This window comes from Chiloscyllium plagiosum, unplaced genomic scaffold (assembly GCF_037043375.1).
Source record: "Chiloscyllium plagiosum isolate Xiang-an unplaced genomic scaffold, Cpla_swu_hap1 HiC_scaffold_5, whole genome shotgun sequence".
NCBI classification, from domain to species: Eukaryota; Metazoa; Chordata; class Chondrichthyes; order Orectolobiformes; family Hemiscylliidae; genus Chiloscyllium; species Chiloscyllium plagiosum.
The window spans coordinates 66,266,897-66,289,765 of record NW_028270143.1 but is presented as its reverse complement, the minus strand read 5'-3'; the positions used below and the strand labels follow the sequence as shown (position 1 = coordinate 66,289,765).

Below are 22,869 nucleotides of genomic sequence, written 5' to 3'. Positions count from 1 at the left end.
AGGCTACTCTGGACTTCGTGCTATGTAACGAGCCAGACTTTATAAAAGATCTTAAAGTCAGGAACACTTAGGAGCAGAGATCATAACATGGTAGAGTTCAGTCTGCGTTCAAAACAGAGAAGGCAAAATCGGATGTAATGGTGTTACAGTTAAATAAAGGTAATGACAGGGGCGTGAAAGAGGAACTGAAGAAAATCGACTGGAAGCAGAGCCTCGTGGGGAAGACAGTACAGCAACAATGGCAGGAGTTTCTGGATGTAATTCAGGACACAGTACAGAGGTACATCCCAAAGAAAGGGTGGGGTGGGGGTGGAATTAGACAACCAAAGCTGATGAAGCAACTCAGGAAACATATCACAGAAAAAGAGACAGCCTCTAAAAGTGGCTAAGAGCACTGGGAAATCAGAAGTTTGGGAAGACTAAAAAACAGAGGATAACAAAGAGAGAAATAAGGAAGGAGAGGATCAAATATAAAGGTAAGCTAGCCAGTAATATTAGAAATGATAGTAAAAGTTTCTTTCAACACATAAGAAACAAATGAGAGGCAAAAGAGAGATTAGCCCGCTCCAAATTGATGCAGGAAGGCTAGTGATGGGAGATAAGGAAACAGCTGAAAAACTTAATAAATACTTTATGTCAGTCTTCACAGTAGAAGACGAGTAATATTCCAACAATTAAGGAGAGTCAAGGCATAGAGTTGAGGATGGTAGCCATTACAAAGGAGAAAGTAGACAATAGGTACGGGAGTAGGCCATTCTGCCCTTCGAGCCTGCACCACCATTCAATATAATCATGGCTGATCATCCTTAATCAGTATCCTGTTCCTGCCTTATCTCCATAAATCTTGATTCCACTATCCTTGAGAGCTCTATCCAACTCTTTCTTAAATGAATCCAGAGACTGGGCCTCCACTGCCCTCTGGGGCAGAGCATTCCACACAGCCACCATTCTCTGGGTGAAGAAGTTTCTCCTCATCTCTGTCCTAAATGGTCTACCCCGTATTTTTAAGCTGTGTCCTCTGGTTCGGCACTCACCCATCAGTGGACTCGATGGGTTGAACGGCCTTACTTTCAATCCTATTTCTTATGGTCTTACTGGCCGGGAAACTACAATTTTGACTTGGCCTACTTGTGTGGCATTGCTTACCTTTGCATATAGCATTTTGGTTGCTCTGTTTAGCAAAAATTGCATTTTCAGGTACACATGATACTAATTCGGCATACACTTTATGTGTGATCTTTACCTGTCATAATTTATTTTTTAGTTTTGTTTTTGAATTGGAACTAATGGCATATCTGTTTTCTATGTGTCTGAAGAGGTTTAATGATCAACTTGTAAATATTTTGTAGTCATGTTTAAAATACAGTGTGACAGAAAGATTTCCTAAAAACTAACGTGTTTTTGTTCACACAGGGAGAATTGTATCAGCAAGCAAAGTGAACAGTTGAGCAATAGCATCTAGTTTAGAATTTCAGGGATTGGGTTAAACACAAAGCTTGGGAAAGAAGTTGATTTATTGGTTTCAGATTGGACAGTTCTGCAGGCTTCTTGTCTAAAGCTGGACTTGTAAAACAGTTACTGAGGGAAAGGAATAAGTTAGTTTGCATTTGATAAAAATAGATTATATTCACTAAGGAGATTAGTAAAGGTTCCAGACAAGATATGCTTGGTTAAAACCCTGAAGAGGTTATTTGAAGCTGAGAAATTATAAGCTCCATTGTGTGAAGGCTCCAGAAAGATGCTACAAGGTTTTCAAGATTAGGAATTAAAACCACAGTTAAATTACACCTTACCAGTGCGATCGAGCAGGCAATTATCTTTGCTATGAGTATTGTAAAGAGGTGCTTTTGCAATTAATGTTTTTACCATGTGTTTTGAAATGCTTCAATGTGTGTGTTATGTAAATGGTTTGGTTCATTCTATTTTATCTTTATTACTTTTGCATAATAAACTTCTCTTTTATTGTTGACGCCAAACCTGTAACATTGCGAGCATATGTTTCAGTGAGAAATCACCTTGTTAAAACCCAAAATAAAAAACAGTCTGGTATCTGACTTGCCCAGTGATAACAATTTCTGGGCTCATTGAGTTATTAAAAATAGAAAATGTTTAGGCCATTAGACTCATAAAAGATTTGTTCCATCGGTGCTATAAAGGAACTATAAAACTGCCTCTATCATTCAAGAAAATGAAAGAAGCCAGTTAAGTAAAAATTTTTAAAAATTGAAACTGGAATCTAATTTCTCTGGACTCAAGTCTCTAAAACTTATAGTTTTGTGAAACTTGTTGAAATGTTGTTATGTTTGCTTTAAGATCTATTACATATCATTTGTTAATTGTTCCACATATCTCTATAAATCAACAGTGCCTGGGTTGTTTGTTCCATTTTATTTGTACAATAAACTTGTGTGCTGTTGTTGAAGAACTTCTGCAGCCTCGCGTGAATATGTTTCAGTGACTAACTAAACAAACTAATTATGTGATCTATCGCAAACCAGGTTTCACCTGGGATCTAACTTGTCCAGTATTACCATCAGCTGAGATCATAAAATAACTTGGTGAAGATGGGGTACATTATTCCTGAGGATTAGTTCTCTAATCATTTGCCAGGAGTCCACTATGTCCTTCGGACTCTGTTAGTTTGGTCAGTGATGGTACAATTGAAACCTTCTTGATGATGGACTTTGAAGCCCTCTACTTAGAGTATAATCAGTGGCTGCCTTAGGCTCGGTTTTCCTCAAATGGAATTCTTAATGGAGGAGTACTGATTCATCTGGAGGAAGGCACCCTGTTTGACTAGAAGGCTTTATGAGATACTGAAACAGAATTGAGGACTCCCAGGGATAATTTTGTCTTGCCTTTAGTCAGGCAAACCTCTGATCAGCCTGTCCTACTGGTGGGACAGGTCACTGCCAGGGCTTAAAAAGACTGAGGAACAACACCTACACATCAGAACACTGAAATGGAAACAATGACTGAATTTACAATGGTCAAAATGAGACACGTTTTCTAATATCTGTACAGATATCATTTAATTGGATGATCAACAATTAACAAAATTTATCACAATTTTGCCAACAATGTGAAGTATAGACTGAAACATTAGAATAATCATGTATAGTATATTTATTTATAAAGGTAAGTAATCCTGTGGCCAAGCAACATCCTCCACACTAAAACTTGGCAATTAGTGATGGACAATAAATGCTAATCTAGCCAGCAACACCCTCATCCTGTGAATGAATAAAATGTACAGCTTTCGGCAATGAATATTGCTCATGCAATAGTAATGCTGGGTGGGAAATTATAAGGTTACAAATTGCATCATCAATAAACCAACATGGCATCTTTGGTAACATGTGACCTGCAAAAGCAATGTTTATTTTTGAGGGCTATTTTCTTAGCTGCTTCTGTTTACTTTGTGATCTTCTATCACCATGACCCTCCTGTGGTAAAAGTGGCTATTTAATTCTCAGACCATCCACTACGAGGCAACCCTTCATTAGATACAAGAAAGGTTCTCTTCTTTCTCACGACTCCCTCAATACATACAGTACCACCTGCTAGTGTTGCAACAAGTTGTTATGCAACAAAATTGTCTGGTAAAACAGGCTGAACATTTTTGCTGTAGCTTTGTTATGATTCTAAGTTGGAAACAGATTTTTACGTAGATGAAACAGCTTGGTCAGTATTACAATAGCAGAATAACAAGCTTTCAATTGAAGCTTCAAACAATGCTCTAGGATTTCTACAATCCGAGACAAGTCATCACATAAACTATGATATGGGGGTGCTGGTCTTGGACTGGGGTGGACAAAGTTAAAAATCACACAACACCAGGTTATAGTCCAACAGGTTTATTTGGAAATAGTAGCTTTCAGAGTGCTGCTCCTTCATTAGGTAACTAGTTAACTATAACCTGATGTAATGTGATTTTTTAACTTCATATAAATTAGTTTGAACAACCAACGATTGCGTTGCTTTCTTGAACAGGAGAGATTGGTACACTTACTGAGTTTGGGACCCAGCTGAACAGTCAGCATTGCAAATTAGAACATCACCAGATGCGAAATAAAAATCACTCCATTCTGATTGAACAACATGTCTGAAACTCAAGGACATCACCAGTATTTCCTACAGTGGAAAACGTATGTGATCTAAATGTGGCCTCCACTATGATACCAACATTGTGTATTAGAATCACATCCATAATCGAACTGGATAAAGGTTACCCGATCTAACTTCACTTAGAACATTTGGGCCAACACACATGTCCCAGAGATTGAAGTACAAAACCATCCACACATCCGCCTTTTTTAAAGAAGCACTACTAATTCTGCTGACTACACAAAAAGTTTTTACAATAGTTATAAATAAAATGGCATTTTGTAGCTGCAGCAGAGGTAATTTTACTGTAACAAAACATCACTATGCTTAATGTAAGCTATGTGGACAATTCAACTGCACCATCAGGCTTTTTAGTAGCTTGCCATCTGTTTTCAGCAACTGTCCTATATTCACTCTCAGATTTGACTGGCAGAGATAAAACTTGTTTCTACTAATTGAAGTGTTATTTTATATCACCAATTGCTTCAAATGATGACATTTACTGAAGCAATGTTATTAGAGAGATGTAAACTGAGAACTCAAAGCAAGGGTTAAAGAGAGCAAATCTTATGAGTCAGTAAAAAGTTATGAACATGGTAATATTTAAGACAATACAGCAACAAAATGGAATTTGTTGGATTAAGTACAGCATAGAAATCACAACTTTAAATTCAAATTGCTCTCCTAAATTTGTACAGAAGTTTGTTGTAAAGTAAATTTTGCTAATGTTAAAGGGCAATTATAGATTTTTGTTTCACCTGTTTTAGCACCTGCTTCTACAGTGTGCAGATAAACACAAATACAATGGTGTAATTCAAACCCATTGTTAGAATGTACCTGTTCTGTGTATTCTAAAATGTTCCTCTTAAATGTCTGCCAATGCATATCTATTGACTTATCCTTCAACCTAATTTGCTAATTCATGTTAGCCAGTGCTGCTTTCATGCCCTCATAACTCGCATATTTATTTCTTTAAATCTCAGACCCATTTCTCCCTCCCTCAGGCTGAATGTAAAATTCAACTGTACTATGACCACTGGTACCTTGGCACACCTTAATGATGAGACCAATGGGATTAATCATACCCCTTTGCTCAATACCAGGTGGAGTATAACCTGCTTTCTGGTTGGCTCCAGCCCATGCTGTTCTTTAGAAACCATCCTGAAAACACTGCATGAACGTTTCACCTTTACCCAACTGACTTTACAAATCTATTTGTAAATTAAGTTCTCTTGTGATTATCAATGGCTTTCTCATAAACTCCCTTTATGTTCCATCCCACCATGTAGTTAATGTTGTCCCACAACTGACTACTTACCTTCATCATTCCTTGTCTCCAGAAAACTACAGTTGAAACTTTATTGCTGGAACAGCACAGCAGGTCAGGCAGCATCCAGGGAACAGGAAGAAGAAGGGCCTGTGCCCGAAACGTCGAATCTCCTGTTCCCTGGATGCTGCCTGACCTGCTGTGCTGTTCCAGCAATAAAGTTTCAACTTTGATCTCCAGCATCTGCAGACCTCACTTTCTCCTCCAGAAAACTACACCCACAACCTGGTTCCCTGAATTAAAACCAACCTATTGTACTAATACAAACATTAACTAATAAAGCCACTATGCTACCCTGCACATGCCCCCACACCTTCTCCTTATTTCCCATCCTTCCTAAATGGCCTGTACCCTTCAATATTCATGTAATAATTCATGCCAATTTACACCAATTTCTTTGTAATGTTTGCAGGATCGCAATTATTTATCTGTTATGCACTTTCATCCATCTGTTTTGTTTTGAATGCTACGTGCACTCAGACACAGCTTTAGTTTTATTCTTTTGTATCCTCTATCTTTTGTTTACATTTATTCTTCATTTTGTATTTCCTATCCCTTCCTGTTATGGATCGTTTATTATTTCACATATTAATATTTTTCCTTTTTGTCTTATCTCTGCTCTTTGATTTATCACATTTGATTTCTTTGTCTCCTTAGTTTAAAATTCCTCTCTATTCTTCTAGTGGTGCAATTTTCAAGAATAACAACCTCAACGCGGTTCAGGTGGAGACTGTCCCAGTGGTATATGTATCCTCTTCTCCAAGTACTGCTTCCAGAGCTCCGTGAGCCAAAATCTGCTTCCACCATGTCAGTATTATAGCCATGCTGTCAGTACTCTATTCTGATTTGCCCATACAATTTGCACATAGTTCAGTAATAACCTAGAGATTATGATCTTTGAAGTTCCGCTTCTTAACTTGTTACAAGGTTTCTCAGACTGATTACACAGAACTTCCATCTTTGGCCTGGTACCTACATTGGCCATTCCAACTGGATCTTCATTCTCACATGACATGTTCCTCTCCAGCCTTGAACATATGTCCCAGACCACGGTCTCTGTTTGGACGTCCACTCTTTGAAGAAATATTTGCCAATCCTCCTCACTTTCTGTCCTCTACTACTACTACATTCTTTTTAGCACCACCCCCATTGCCCCCCATCATACCCCACCAACCTCACCACACACACTTGCATGGCTTCCTGCACCATAATTCCCTGGCCTGTGAGCTCATCTACACTACAGCCCTGACTCTCAGCCAGAAGTGGTGAAAGAAGTTCAAACCTGTAACACAATTGCAAAGGCTGAGGCTCCCATGCTCTTGCCCTTTGCCTGCCGCACCCATAATTGTACCTTCCTGTTCCTGACCTCTGGCCAAATCAGAAGACCCTATTCTAAGGATCCAGGTAATTTTCCCTTTCTCTGATATGTTGCAGTGTCTGCAGTTCAGCCACCAGTTCAAATTCTGAGATGCAGCTGCTCTAACTTCAAACGTTTACTGTCGCTGTTTGAGCCCTGGATCAAAAGAGTTCCTACATGCTCAGGCTAAGACACATCATGCATCTTGCCATCCTCAATGTGTTCTAATGAACTGTTTTATTATTTTATTGAATTATATTTGACTTACGATTCAAATAGCCTGTATGTTAATAACTTTTCTACCAGTTGCCTTAGAATTTTAGCCTTAGAAATAGAACAAACTTTAATCACTTACTAGATTATCCTAAGTCACATTTTTGCCTAATTTAATGACCCCAAATATAAAAAGGCTTATCTCACCCAGTTATAGAAGAACTGGTTGTGGCTGCTTCTATAATTAACTAACCTAAATTGCTCTTCCAGTGGAGATTTCGTTAAAACCCCACTTAAGGCTAGAAATTTTAAAATTAAAACAGTATATTTTAGTTTAATGCTAACAACAAACAAAATTTAATTTGCACTAAGACTTTCATACATAATAATTACCAACATTCAAACCTTAGTCAAACTGAGCTGCTGGCTGTATTTATATACACCAAATATGAAAAGCCTAGCTGATCTGGTTACAAAGAAACCAATTTCAGCTGCTTATTAAATTGTTTAAGCCCAATTGCTCAGATTCTTTAATCTCCAAGCTTATGATTTGTGTAAAAAAAAGATTTACTCTTCTCTTCTTCACCATGTTTTGTTCTGTTAAGTGGTTGAACCACAGTTTCTGCCACTAAACATACTCACATTTGTTTTGGTCAACACTTAATTGCACATTTCTGAATTACTCATACTTAACAAATAAAATGAAAAATCCCAATAAATTGCTGCATAATTACAACTGCAACCCTCAAAAAATTTAAAGCTACACTACACGACTCACTCCCCAAATACTCACCGAACGGCATCCACATTCCGGGAATTCACAAGATTCAATTCCTGATCTGTGCCAATTTTGCAATCTTGGTCACAATATCTAGCTTTAATATAATTGGTATGGCAAATAAAATAATAAGAATCAGCTTGGCTCTCTACTTCAACAACCTCAGAAAATGCTGGAGAAATACATCAGGTTCAGCGTCTGTGAAGAGAAAAAGAGTTGATGTTTCGAGTCCAATATGGCTTCTTCAGAACTCATCTGTTCTGAAGAAGTCACACCTGACTTGAAATGTGTACTTGGTTTTCTTTCCATAGATGCTGCCAGACCTGCAGAGTTTCTCCAGGATTCTGATGTTGTTTCAGATTTCCAGCATCTGCAGAATTTCGCTTTGATTTGGGTCCCCACTTCAATTAGTTATCAAATGAACTCTTCTGGCAGAATATGGATTTCAGGTCTGACAAATAAATGCAATTAATGGGGCTCAGAGGTTGAACAGTCTGCTGATATGAATCACCATGGTTATCACAGGGCGAGCTATCAGTAACCATTGCTACTGGTATGAAATGCATTACCTCATTTTGATAACTACTTAAAACTGGCTACATGGGGAATTTATAGTGCATTTATACCAACTTCATACCATTCAGACACTACTGAACTACTACATGCCAGAGAGGTAGTTGACCAGAAGTATTCCTTGAAGGTTTAACTTGCAGAAGAATGATTTGATTTGAAAGTTATTCTCATATGAACAGGATTGCATAGAAGAAATGCAACATTTACAGTTTCTCAGCAATTTCCTTGCTGACTTTTGGTGCCTTTTTCAACTTGCGTGCATTAACTCAGCTTACATTCTCACTCAGGAAACTGACTCTTTTCTGGCTCCATCATCCCACGTGCTATTTTTAGAAATACTTTTCAGAATATTGCATTTCAGAAGGTTCTGGGGTGTTCTTATGCATGAATTAGAAAAGGTTAACACTCGGGGACTGAAACTCATTAGTAAAACAAATGGAACATTGGCCTCACTTCAAGGGTATAGAATATAAAAGGGGTAATCTTGATCCAGCTGTACAGAATATTGGTGATATCAAACCTAAAGATTTTAATTTCCTTACTCAAAGTGGGTTTCTACTGTATACACTTGTGCAAAAGTCGTGTCTGAAACCAAAGTTTTAGCCAGAAATTAAGTTTTGACTAATGCATAAGTAATAGTTCTGAGGGGTTGAAATTCACCATCTCCTATTGTCTCACTACCCCTCGGCTGAACACAAGGTTGCCAGGTGAGAGACTATTCCAAAAGTTATGCAAATAGAAACAAAATGTATTTGTTATTTTTTGCATAAGATAAAGCCTACCCTTTGCTACACAATTATTTGTCAGCTCTGACATCTCAGTGACTTTAAGTTTGAACGGGGCTGTGCAACTGTTGTTCCTGCATGATGCTATATTGTGACATTGGAGGATGGGATTAGTGGGAAAGCAGAATACACTAGTGAGGTGCAACTGCTGACATGGCTTGCTGACATGTGCAGATGAGGTGCTGAGTATGTTTTATGCAGCAGGGCAAGTTTGAATGCAGCAGTATATGGATGTTAAGTACAAAGAGTTTAGATTTTTTTGACCAGTTGTTAGGAGTCAATTTACATAAGATGTGTGAAAACTTGAGGATTTTTTGGCCAAAGCTTGGTGGCTGACTTTAATATGAGATTAACTCTTGTTCAAAGATATATGGTACTGGAAGCTGTTTGTGGAAGGTTTCTTCAGCTGAATTCTGGGATGAAGGTGTTGCCTTATGAGGAAAGGTTGAGCCTGTATCCAGTGGAGCTTATAAAGGATGTGAGGTGATCCTTTTGAAAACATTAGATGCTGAGAAGACTTGATAGAGTAGATGCTCGAGGGATGTTTTCTCATGTGAGGTAATCTAGAACTAGGGGGACACTTTACAAATAAAGGCTTTTCCACTTACGGTGAAGGTGAGAAATGAATACTTCTGGAGCATTATTAGACTTTGCAATTCTTTTCATTATAGAACAATGGAAGCTCCATCATTGAATACATTTAATGCTAAGTCAGGTAGATTATCAGTTTGCATGGAAGTCAAGGGTTGTGGTGGACATGCAGGAAAGTGGCATTAAGAATCAATCAAATCACTCAATTTTTCATTAAACTGCAGAGCAGACTTGAGAGACCAAATAGCCTGTTCCTGTTCCTACCTCCTATGACTATTTATTTTCACTTTACAGATTAAATCAAGAAAAAAAAAGTTTAGGCTCATTCATTTTATTAAAGACATGGTTTAACTGCGGATTACGGTTATGAGATTTAACATGTTGGAATTGTAGTGGTTTTTTAAGTCGATGGTTGGAGGGAGGTGTGATAGAAATATTTAATAAAGTAATCTCATTGGATTTGATTTGCTCAAAACCAAAGTTCCAGGCCACTTATATACATTTGAATGGCAATATACATTTCATTATTGCATTTAATCTGATGTCCACATTGTTTTAGCAGAGTAATTGTACATCAAATTTAAGGCTGCAATGTTTGTTGGACAAATTGTGAATTTTCAAACACATTTGAGTCTATTTACCAGAGAATGAGTTTGCTTATTTCTCTCTACTCAACAAACTGTCAATGAATTAATGTTTGTTCAGCCAAGAAATCTGCATTGGCTACCATTAATCATTAAGAACAGTGTCATGATACACACAATATTCATTTGAAATACTTGTTCTACTGTAGTGTCATAGTGATAAAGGAATGGTAATTTACTAGAAAGGGGAGCAGGTTCAAACGAATTGCTTTAGGTTAGTTTGAGAATTTATAAATTATCTGGACTTGCAATAAGATCACGGTGTGCAAAGCTTAATCAAATTACACTTTTTTAAGAAAACAGCAGAAGGTAATATCTGGAAATTTACAAATCATGTCAACAGAACACGATCAATTACTTTAAATGTTGCTTTAAATAAGGTGACATTAGCCTTAGGTTCAACAATGAAGATCCTTGGTATCACAGAGCCTGCTAGCGCTGGATATCTTATGAGCAATAAATATCTGAGTTAACACAAGACAAACACTCAATTATGTGAAATAGAAGGAAGGGAATGGAAGAACTGAGCAGGATAAAAATGCAATCATTTTATTCAAATGCTTAAATGTTCTTTGTTAAAAAAAATTCCAAGTGTTCCAAAAAAATTAAATTTAAAATCACATAACACCAGGTTATAGGCCAACAGGTTTGTTTGGATGCACTAGCTTTCGAAGTATAGCTCCTTCATCAGGTAGCTGTGGAGTAGGATCATAAGATACAGAATTTATAGCAAAAGATCACGTTGCCATGCAACTGAAATGGTATATTGAACAAACCTAGATTGCTGTTACATCTTCCATCTTTTAGAATGGGTTGCAGGTTTTGGTTCATTAGTATGTCAATCCAAGAACTTCTTTCAAATCACATTCTTGAGATAACTTAAGGTTTTATAAAAAAATGACTTCTCAGTACAGACAATGCATTAAAGGTATGAGGTTAAAGTCTGTCTGTATTCCAACCTATTCTAAAAGATGAAAGACTTAACAGCAATCTAGGTTTGTTCAATATATCATTTCAGTTGCACGACACTGATCTCTTGCTATAAATCCTGTTTCTTACGATCCTGCTCCACAGCTACCTGATGAAGGAGCAGTGATCCAAACACTAGTACTTCCAAATAAACCTATTGGACTACAACTTGGTGTTGTGTGATTTTTAACTTTGTCCACCCCAACACCGGCATCTGCACATCATGGCTAAAAGAACTAGTCAGTTAGATGCACAAATGAACAAGTGTTAGGTGAAAGGGAACTTTCTGCACACTCTGAGCTCAAATTATGGGCAATAATACTTTCTTTCCTAAAGCAGACTGTATGGAACCTTACAACATTTAAAGCAGGATTTTGTAACAAATTCTAATCGAGATGCCAGGAGATATAGCAAAATCTTCACACACTCAGCCTACATTAACTTCTATGATTAACTAATTTAAATGGTGGATTTTAGACTAATAGAGTTAATTTTGTAACAAGGTCACAAGCATGTCAATTCCAAACGAATGGCATTTAGGAACATATTATCAAATACCTTCTGCAAATCCAAAATGTAACATTGCATTAAATGAATGTTGTAAATGAATATGAACAACACAAGCAGCATTCTGTCAACAACAACATTTAACTGCATCAAAGCTCATTGTTGCTAATTTTTCAAAGCTAATTCACCAATAGAGTCAGCTTGTAAAATATAAGGCATATTCAATGGTTAGTTGCATTCCACAGCCAACTCATCCTGTACTATATCGGAATGATGTAAAATATTGAGGATAACCACTGACCAAACGTTTCTATACAGGTGTTATTAGTTTGCCAAAGACTTGGTATACTTTGAGTTGGTGTATGCTTTACAAGTCCTACAAATTTTGTACTTCGCTGTCTTATTTTGGAGGATACATGATTAGTCACACTATGATTCACAACATATCCTCTTTGGGTGGGATTCTACTAGAATGGGAATTAGTCAACACAAGAATTGATAAAGTAAGGGGGAAGACACCAAGCCATATTGAGGGGAGGAGGCACTGGGTGAAGTAAGTTCATGTCAACTTGTGAAGCTTAATGTCATAAGACCTTATTTTTCCAGATGTCAAAGTTTTGGTGTTTTCCCCATCCCTGCCAAAGTCCTGAACCTTATTACCCTGCAGTTGGTCTTCAGCAGAGGCATGAAGAAGTCAATGAATTGAATTGGGTTAAAGTTTGGTCTAATTTATTATTATAACTTGCTGCCTATTATATAAAAATTATTCGATTGTTCATTTAGTTAAGAAATTACTTGTTATTTTAGTTGAATCAGTTGTGTTTCTCAATGTGTTTGGTTACAGAAGTAGTTTTTGTATTCTTAAATATTTCTAATCTTTTATAATAATCATTCTATAAATTGTTAATTACTTCACTGATAAAAAAACAAACCATTTTATTCTGGGTTTGGTGATATTGAAATAAAATTATCTAACACAAATGCATTATGCGTTCAAACTTGGCAAGCTTTTTTTTAATAAGTTCTGAAGGGGTAAATGCTCATGTTATGTTGCCTCCACCCAGTCTACTGATGTCACACAGGATATGAGTGGAGACAAAAAACTGTACTCCTGCTTTTGGAGGGAGAAGCCAGATCTGTACCAGCTCCCTATAATGTCCCAGTAATTATGCCTGATCAAATGCAGTCGTATTTGTTGCCATCTTGCAATAAATCTCATTGCAATCTAAGAAGATCTACAGTAGTGTATCCTCTGCAACTAATCACTACAGTGGCCCAAAGTAAAATGAAGACAAATGAAGATTGGTGGCAGTGAACGAATTTGTACAAATTCCTTGTACAAGCTCCTTGGATGCTGCCTGAACTGCTGTGCTCTTCCAGCACCACTAATCCAGAATCTGGTTTCCAGCATCTGCAGTCATTGTTTTTACCTCGCTGATTTTAACCCTACTGCGAATCCTCTTGCAAGGATGCCTGCCTTGAAGAAGTTTTCCTCCTCTCTCCACAAGAATCTCAGGGTGTCCCTCTCCCACTGCAACTCCCAGGTCATTTCCTCTGCCCTGAAGCTCTTCAACCATGTCGTGAAACAAACTCGCTACCACAGCCACATTTGCTTCCTCAGTGCCTGCCTCCGTAACCAACTCATCCCACACGGACTCCGGACCACCTTTAAACCAGCAGTTAGGACCAGAACAGGACAAACAGTACAGACTACAGATTCAAAAACACCAGCAACAGTTCTCCTTCAGGATTCTCCACTCCACGCTCGCACCAATGAGCCGGCACTTAACCTCTCTACAGTCAGCCCTGCCTCAGCTGAGGGCCACACTCTCTCAGAATTGCAAAGGACCCACTCTGTACTACACCCTCAGGAGAATTCATACTCTCAACAAACAGTATTTCAATTCCATCTCAAACATCAAAAACTGTAAGTACAACAAATCTTTATCCACCCACCTCCATAACCAGCACTCCTCAAACATTCCAGAAGATTCCCCTGGCCTCTGAACCTATTCCACCATTAGCCATGCGGCTGGTGCAGCTGCCACCCCCACGCTGATTGATTATGTCACTTCCGCCCACATCATGGCCGTTCCCACAACCACTTCCACCCCTCACAATTCTTCATGCATCACACATGACATCACTTCCGCCCCTCACATCATCGCTGATGCCACATGTTCAGTGACTTCCGCCACCCCTACTGCCATTGTCACCACCACATCTGCCCCCACCAGCGCCACTCACCTGCACTCTGCTTACATGCCCCCCATAGACCCCACTGTCACTATCCCCACCCCCCAGAACCCCGAGGGGAACACTACCCCTGCTCATGACTCCACCCCCATTCCCCCTACCATCACACCCACTCCAGTTACAGGTTCCGCCCCCACTCCCAGCTCTACACCCACACCAGATCCCAGCTCCCAGCCCTGCCGAGTTTTCACCATCCCCCCACACATCCCCCTCACTGAGGATGAACGATCAGTCCTCAGCAAAGGACTCACCTTCATCCCCCTCCGTCCACGCATCAATGAATTTAATACACGCCGTGACGTTGAACAATTCTTCCGTCGCCTCCACCTCCGAGCTTACTTTCACAATCAGGACTCCCGCCCACCTTCCGAGGACCCCTTCGCCCACCTCCAACACACTGCATTCACCTGGACACCCCGCGCTGGCCTATTACCTGCCCTCGACCTCTTCATTTCCAACTGCCGCCGGGACATTAACCGCCTCAACCTATCTACCTCCCTCCCCCACTCCAACCTCTCACCCTCACAACGCGCAGCCATCCAATCCCTCTGCTCCAATCCCAACCTCACCATCAAGCCAGTGGATAAAGGGGGCGCAGTGGTAGACTGGCGCACTAACCTCTACACCGCTGAAGCTAAACGTCAACTCGAGGACACCTCTTCCTACTGCCCCCTCGACTATGACCCCACCCCCCATCACCAAACCATCATCATCCAGACCATACAGAACCTCATCACCTCAGGAGATCTCCCATCCACAGCTTCCAACCTCATAGTCCGGGAACCCTGCACTGCACGGTGCTACCTCCTTCCCAAAATCCACAAGCCTGACCACCCTGGCCGACCCATTATCTCAGCATGCTCCTGCCCCACTGAACACATCTCTATTCCCCCTAGTCCAGGAACTCCCCACATACGTTCGAGACACCACCCACGCCCTCCACCTCCTCCAAGACTTCCGTTTCCCCAGCCCTCAACCCCTCATCTTCACCATGGATATCCAATCCCTCTACACCTCCATCTGCCATGACCAGGGCCTCCAAGCCCTCCGTTTTTTCCTCTCCAGACGTTCCCAACAGTACCCTTCCACCGACACTGTCATTCGTTTGGCCGAACTGGTCCTCACCCTTAACAATTTCTCCTTTTAATCCTCCCACTTCCTCCAGACCAAAGGGGTAGCCATGGGCACACGCATGGGCCCCAGCTATGCCTGTCTCTTTGTTGGCTACATAGAGCAGTTGATCTTCCGTAATTACACCGGCACCACTTCCCACCTCTTCCTCCGCTACATTGATGACTGCATTGGCGCCACCTCGTGCTCCCATGAGGAGGTTGAGCAATTCATCAACTTCACCAACACATTCCACCATGACCTTAAATTTACCTGGACCATCTCTGACACCTCCCTCCCCTTCCTGGACCTCTCCATCTCCATTAATGACGACCGACTTGACACTGACATTTTTTACAAACCCAACTCCCACAGCTACCTGGCTTACACCTCTTCCCACCTTACCTCTTGCAAAAATGCCATCCTGTATTCCCAATTCCACCGCCTCTGCCCCCAGGAGGACCAGTTCCACCACAGAACACACCAGATGGCCTCCTTCTTTAGAGACTGCAATTTCCCTTCCCACGCCGTTAAAGATGCCCTCCAACGCATCTCGTCTACATCCCGCACCTCCGCCCTCAGACCCCACCCCTCCAACCGTAAAAAGGACAGAACACCCCTGGTGTTCACCTTCCACCCTACAAACCTTTGCATAAACCAAATCATCCGCCGACATTTCTGCCACCTCCAAACAGACCCCACCACCAGGGATATATTTCCCTCCCCACCACTTTCCGCCTTCCGCAAAGACCGTTCCCTCCGTGACTACCTGGTCAGGTCCACGTCCCCCTACAACCCACCCTCCCATCTTGGCACTTTCCCCTGCCACCGCAGGAACTGTAAAACCTGCGCCCACATCTCCTCCCTCACCTCTATCCAAGGCCCTAAAGGAGCCTTCCACATCCATCAAAGTTTTACTTGCACATCCACTAATATCATTTATTGTATCCGTTGCTCCCGATGTGGTCTCCTCTACATTGGGGAGACTGGGCGCCTCCTAGCAGAGCGCTTTAGGGAACATCTCCGGGACACCCGCACCAATCAACCACACCGCCCCGTGGCCCAACATTTCAACTCCCCCTCCCACTCTGCCGAGGACATGGAGGTCCTGGGCCTCCTTCACCGCCGCTCCCTCACCACGAGACGTCTGGACTAAGAATGCCTCATCTTCCGCCTCGGAACACTTCAACCCCAGGGCATCAATGTGGACTTCAACAGTTTCCTCATTTCCCCTTCCCCCACCTCATCCTAGTTCTAAATGTCCAGCTCAGCACTGTCCCCATGACTTGTCCGGACTTGTCTTACCTGCCTATCTCCTTTTCCACCTATCCACTCCACCCTCTCCTCCCTGACCTATCACCTTCATTCCCTCTCCCACTCACCCATTGTACTCTATGCTACTTTCTCCTCACCCCCACCTTCCTCTAGCTGATCTCTCCACGCTTCAGGATCACTGCCTTTATTCCTGATGAAGGGCTTTTGCCCGAAACGTCGATTTCGAAGCTCCTTGGATGCTGTCTGAACTGCTGTGCTCTTCCAGCACCACTAATTCAAACAAATTTATACAAGCCTTACCTAGTACTAACAATGGTAGAGGTGACAAATACCACAAGTTGGCAGCAGTAATTACCTGAGAAATTATTTGATCAAATTTCATATGATTATCACAAGCAGCATCATGTGATCAAATACTATCTGGTCAAATGTTCAAGAAAATTTCAGACTCAAGTTCACAGACCCATTTGTGACGATGACTTTTGTTGGTTTCATAGCTTCACGTGTTACTATCAACGGTCAATTTTGTTACTTAGGGATTAAATCAACAGAACAATTCCAGATGATTGAGATGCAAAGTGGATTTAGATGAATCTACAGGTAACAGTGTGGCCAGTTATCATTCAACTCAAGGCAATAAAAAAAATTAGAACATTTCACCAAGATCTGCACAAGGATAATTGTAGCTAGTCAATCGCTAAATTGAGACAGGATCAGAAACCATGTATTCTATTTCCTGTCAAGCTATGATAAACACACAGATTAATTTGGAACATTGAGTAAAAAGAATAGAGTGTGATCCCCTTAAATTTCAGCTGCAGGAAAAACACAGGCTCAAGAGAGCTATATAATTGCCTTTTCTTGTACATAAAAAGGTGGGAGAAACAATGTGATCACCCATGTGAGATTATAGTACTCAGTTGTATAATAAATGCTTTATCACAACAATAGCTTCTAGCTGATGCTATTTATTGGGCTGGAAACATATACCCATTTGTAAAGGAACCAGGATTTCCATATGAGAGAAACCACTGACATTGAACCCCAGAAAATATCAAGAACAAACATTTGTAGTCTCCTGGTATGGATGCAGACAATTTACATCATTTTTATTTTAGTAAAATATATTCTTTGTTTTAATACTTATTGCTATTATCTCTGACAGCATCTTAAATAAATATTCAAATAAATCTAAAATTCATTTCAAACACTTAATAGACATAGGTTTAGGTCATTATGATGGAGTCGTTTTCATTGCCGCAAAGAAATATTGCCAAGACAACAAAGATGTGCAGGAGTGACCCAAGAGAACTCAGCAACAGCTCTAATTTCTCCTGGGAAGCATGACAGAAATGTTTTTAATTGATACCAACTTGACTGATAAGGTATCTTGCCACACAAATAATCATAGGCACAAATCATTCTGCATCAGGACACCATTTTGAGTTGCTGTGCAAAAAGCCAATATTCCGGAAGAATGATGTAAATCTCATGGCCACCGAGCAATTATTCAATTTAGCTGAAACGTTTATCTAAATCTTTACCAATGCACATAATAAACAATGGTTTAAAGCATAAACAAATATTAATCCATATCTTCAGTATAAATAAATCATACACAACTAGACTTTAGGAACCACGAACAGTATGTATTGTCCCACTATGTCAACACCATCTGAACTAGATTTCCTGCCATCCCTATAAAATTCCATAGCAGATTGGCAACTGAAATGGCTTGAAGAATTTAAGGGAAACACTCAGATTATAAATATCAAATGAACTACTTCAATAGCCAAATTATTATTCAAATTAACTTCCTGTCAGCAACATAAACACTCTTTCTATGTAAAACATCACCTATTTGTTCAAACATTCCTCAGTTCATGTTACCAACGTACACCTGCATTAGATCTCCTTTTGTTAAAGAAATCATGCCTCTCACTGATCAGTCATTATTGTGAAGCATTCAAAATGGAACACCAAAATGTCGTTCCTTTAGTGTCGCTGGACCAAAACCCTGGAACTCCCGCCCGAATGGATTTATGGACCTAAAGACAGAACATGGACCGCAGTGGTTCAAGTAGGCAGCTCACCAACACCTTCTCTAAGGGCAACTATGGACCAGCAATAAATGCTCTCCTAGCCAGTGACAAGTATATCCCATGAATAAGTACAAAAAAAAACTGGCTTATGTCAAATTCATCTCAGACAAATCAAACAAAGAGAAGAGAAATAATCCCATGTTGCAGTCAAGAGATACATGTTACTGATGCTTTTAGACTCATGAGGATAAATGCAAGAAAAGTAAATTTCAATTGATCACAATAATTTAAACTGCAGATAAAAAGGGGTAATGACTATTTGGCAAAATGTCTCTGATTAAATGAACTGTTGTCCTTGAAAAACTGACAGGGAACAAGAGATTCTTTGTGCCTCTAAAAAATTGAAAAATGGTGCAAAGCTTGAACATTTAACTTTTCGTTCACTGAAAAAGTTACCCTTCATATAAATAAACTTTCTAGCAAGATTCTAGTAATTAAACTGTGTTATGAGTTTGACTGATCACCTTAAATTGGTCATAGAGTGAGTGGTTATTAGAGCACTTAGGATTGCTCACCAAGTGCTGTCCCATTACAGAATCACACCTGATAGTTTTGTTGTGGGAGTTGCAATCTCAGGCTAATCAAATACACCTGCACTGTACCTATTATGAATATGCTGTGCAATTCAATAAGCTAATCACAGGAGGTACACTGTACAGAAAGGAATATGTTCGTGCCTTACATTTTCTTGAAAAACACAGAAGCATGGACAGTATGTAGTACCCTACAGCTTTGTCTTTACAGTGCCTTAGTCAGCATCAAATTCCTTACCAATCTGCATCCCTTTACTTCTCTAGTATAAATGATTAAAGTGTTTAAAATTTGCCTGTCTTGCACTTGTTATGATACGTGCAAGACAAAAAGTTTCATTAATTTATCTATCTTTTCATCAATAATCTACTTTTCAAAGTAATTATAATTTCAAGACATTATTAAATGTTACAAATATAAAAACTACAGAAATAAAAATAAAATAATGATTATAGTTAGCTGGGGAGATGGTGAGGTAATGTCATTGGTCTAATAACCCTGAACCCCAGATTAATGGTTCTGGGAACATGGGTTTGAATCCCAACATAACATATCTTGAGATGTGGACTCAATAAAATCTGGAATAAAAAGAAACAAAAAAAAATAAGGTTAATTATTGTAGAACCCATTTGGTTTACTAAGGCCCTATCCCTGCCTGGTCTGGCCAATGTGTAATTCCAGACCCACAGAAACAATGCTGACTCTTAACTGCTCTCTGGGCATTAAATGCTCGTCTAGCGAGAGATTCCCACATCCCATGTACAATTTTTTAAAAGAAGACTTTTTGCTAGTTGAAGGTAAATGGTGCTTTAAAAAAAAGACATTTTGTTGAAGTTTTTCATTTTTTACTCAACTTATGTACTCAGTGTACTCACAAAAATATGATTTTCCAGCAAAACCCAAGTTCCATACAGTTAAATGACTACAGTCGGTTCTGATATAATGAGATAAATCCATCCTCATGTGATCTCACATTATAAGAAAATCATGCAACAGCCATGCCATTTAAACTAATGGAGCTGGGATGGCATTATCGCCAATACAGGTAAGGAAAGTTCACGTTCTACTAATAATGGTCTACAAATTCTCCAATCACGTTAAAGCCAATTTGCATTGAAGAAACACACATTATAGCAGAACCAACCGTATTTGCAGTCGAACAGTTGAATAATGGCAGTAATATACCCTGCTGCAAGATATTACCGTAAATCTGCTGTGGTTGAAGTACTATACATTAAAATAGATCATGAAAGCTATAATTTTTAAAGAATTCCATTGGATTTTTCACAAGGAAAGCAATCTGTAAATGTTAAGAAGCCCTGTTGGTTTCAGGGATGAGGGAGATTGAGTCTTCTGGTTAAAAGGTAATTCAATTGATGGCCTACATTTACAAATTAAGTTGCAAATCAACTTCTCACCTTATAATCTTTAAGTGCTTGAAAAATATTCAGATTACTTAGCAAAGCTCTTTGAAAAGCAAGTCAAATGTAAAAAGTAAAATAAAGTCAACAGACAAAACAATGGCCTGTTCTTTTCATTATTTAACTGGAAAGTTCAAATTTTCTTACTGGTAGAAATTTTTTTCATCTTGTCTGTTGAAAGGCACTTTGGAAACAGAAAAATATCTAAGTATTTGTTTTAGCCTCTAAGTATGCTTGAGTCACTGGAAGAGTAACTATTACCTTTATATTGAACAATACGGTCTGACCGTAGAATATTTTCTGTTTTTCAGTGTGCACAGGAGCACTCTGTTGTGTAACTCATGTAATACCATGGAAAAGATCATCACTGCTCCTTTCGCATGCTCCTTCCTGTCTGCAAAATGGTGCAAGTGTCACATTACAGTAAGTGCAGACCTACTGACAGAAGCTTCCCTTTTACCCTGAATCCAAATAAGGTCTTGTGGGAACATCGGACTCACAACACATACATTGTGCCCACAAGGCTGGAAAGGTTAAACAAGATACATGATAACTAGAAGGAAGGAAGACTGGCATTTGTAAAACACCTTTTCCCATCTCTCAATATTTTTAACTGGTTTACATCTGATGGTATGCAGTCATTTCTGACATGTAGGAAATGCAGCAGCCAATTTGCACACAGCAAAGTTTTCAAGATGAAATTCTGTTCCATCATTGTTCCAAGAACTTGAAATCTACAGTTCAAAAAACCTGAAGCTAAACCAATTTCCACCCCTGATTATTTGTCTACCTTTCCTATTTTCATTTCAACTACCTGTGACTGAACCGTATCTGGAGGTCATCAGCAATTCTCATAATAAAAGGTGTATTTGCATTTCAAACAACAGATTAAGATCATAAACCACAAACTCTGTAACAATTATGTGATCCGCCTCCTATAATTTGCACCACAAGTATCAATGTTAAAGACAATTTCCTTCTGTCTACACCACAGCTATAACCTAGGGATGGATCTCAATTTTTCCAGGTAAACATCACTTAATTATCTAATATACTAAATCAATAACAAAATGCAGTGGACAACATTTTTATTCATAAACAACATTTACGGGATGTGCATTTGCTTCTTTGTGAAGAATCCTGAAATGACATGCAGCTCCAACTTGCTCAGTCATGTCAGGCAGCAGCATTTTGCCTGGAGCACCGTACAGCTCCCTGCACTCCACCCAACATAAGTTTAGTGAGACAAGCATTTGGAATTACTTTCCAATCACAACATATGCACAGCAGTCAATTACATGTGAATAAAGTTAAAGGGAAAACAAAAATAACTAAAATAAGAAAAAGGGTATTATCAATACAAAGGCAATTATTCAAATTAATTCATGATGCGACTTTATTCCCACGATCTGTAATGCTGGACTTTTTATTTCATTATTTTTCAATTTTTTTTCCCCTAACAATTTATACTTAAGAATCTGTACCTAGGTACCTTTGTATATAAGATGGTGCCATAATTGGTGACTTATAAACTTTGAGTACATATGTCAATAAAGTTAATTCTAACTTTTTTTTCCCGGAACAGGAGCCCCTCAAGCCTGTTCCATCATTCAATGTGATCATGGCCGATCTGTGATTTAACTCTCTGTACCTGTCTTTGGCCCATATCCCTTAAAACCTTTGATCAAAAGAATTATCTGTCTCAGACTTAAAATTAACATCAGCTCTGGCATCAACTGCCATTTGTGGAAGAGAGCTCCAAACCTCTACCACGCTTGGTGTGTAAAAATTGTTTCCTAATATCTTTCCTGAATGGTCCTGCCATAATTCTCAGACTATGCTCCCCTCGTTCTAGATTCTCCAAACAGTAGAAATAGTTTACCTTTATCTACTCAGTCTTTTCCTGTCAACATCCTGAAGATTTCAATCAGATCTCCCCTTAACCTTCTAAATTCAAGAGAAAGCAGGATTAAGTTTGTACAATCTTGCCGCATAACTTTAAAATTATTTCATGGGATGTGGGCATTGCTGGTTAGGCTGGCATTTAGTGCCTATCTCTAATTGCCCTTGAGAATGTAGGGATGAGCCACTTTTTTGAACTGCTGCAGTCTGAGAGGTTTAACTCCATCCACAGTGCTGTTACAAAAGGTATTTCAGGATTTTAATCCAGCGTTAATCCAAGTTAGTACAGAATACTTGCAGGTACATTTCCAAGTATCAGCTATACTTGTTCTGCTTGGTGGTAGAGGTCAAACATTCAGTCTCTTTAATATATAACCATATTCTTGAGTTTTGTGATTAAGGGTTTGTTGCTCATGCTTTT

The 22,869-nt window shown here is 39.3% G+C and overlaps 1 protein-coding gene across 1 annotated transcript in view; it reads right to left on the bottom strand.

Moving 5' to 3' along the window:
* The window catches only part of egfra (epidermal growth factor receptor a (erythroblastic leukemia viral (v-erb-b) oncogene homolog, avian)), a 275,969-nt gene that overhangs the window by 190,556 nt on the left and 62,544 nt on the right, over positions 1 to 22,869 (bottom strand). The window lies entirely within an intron of this gene.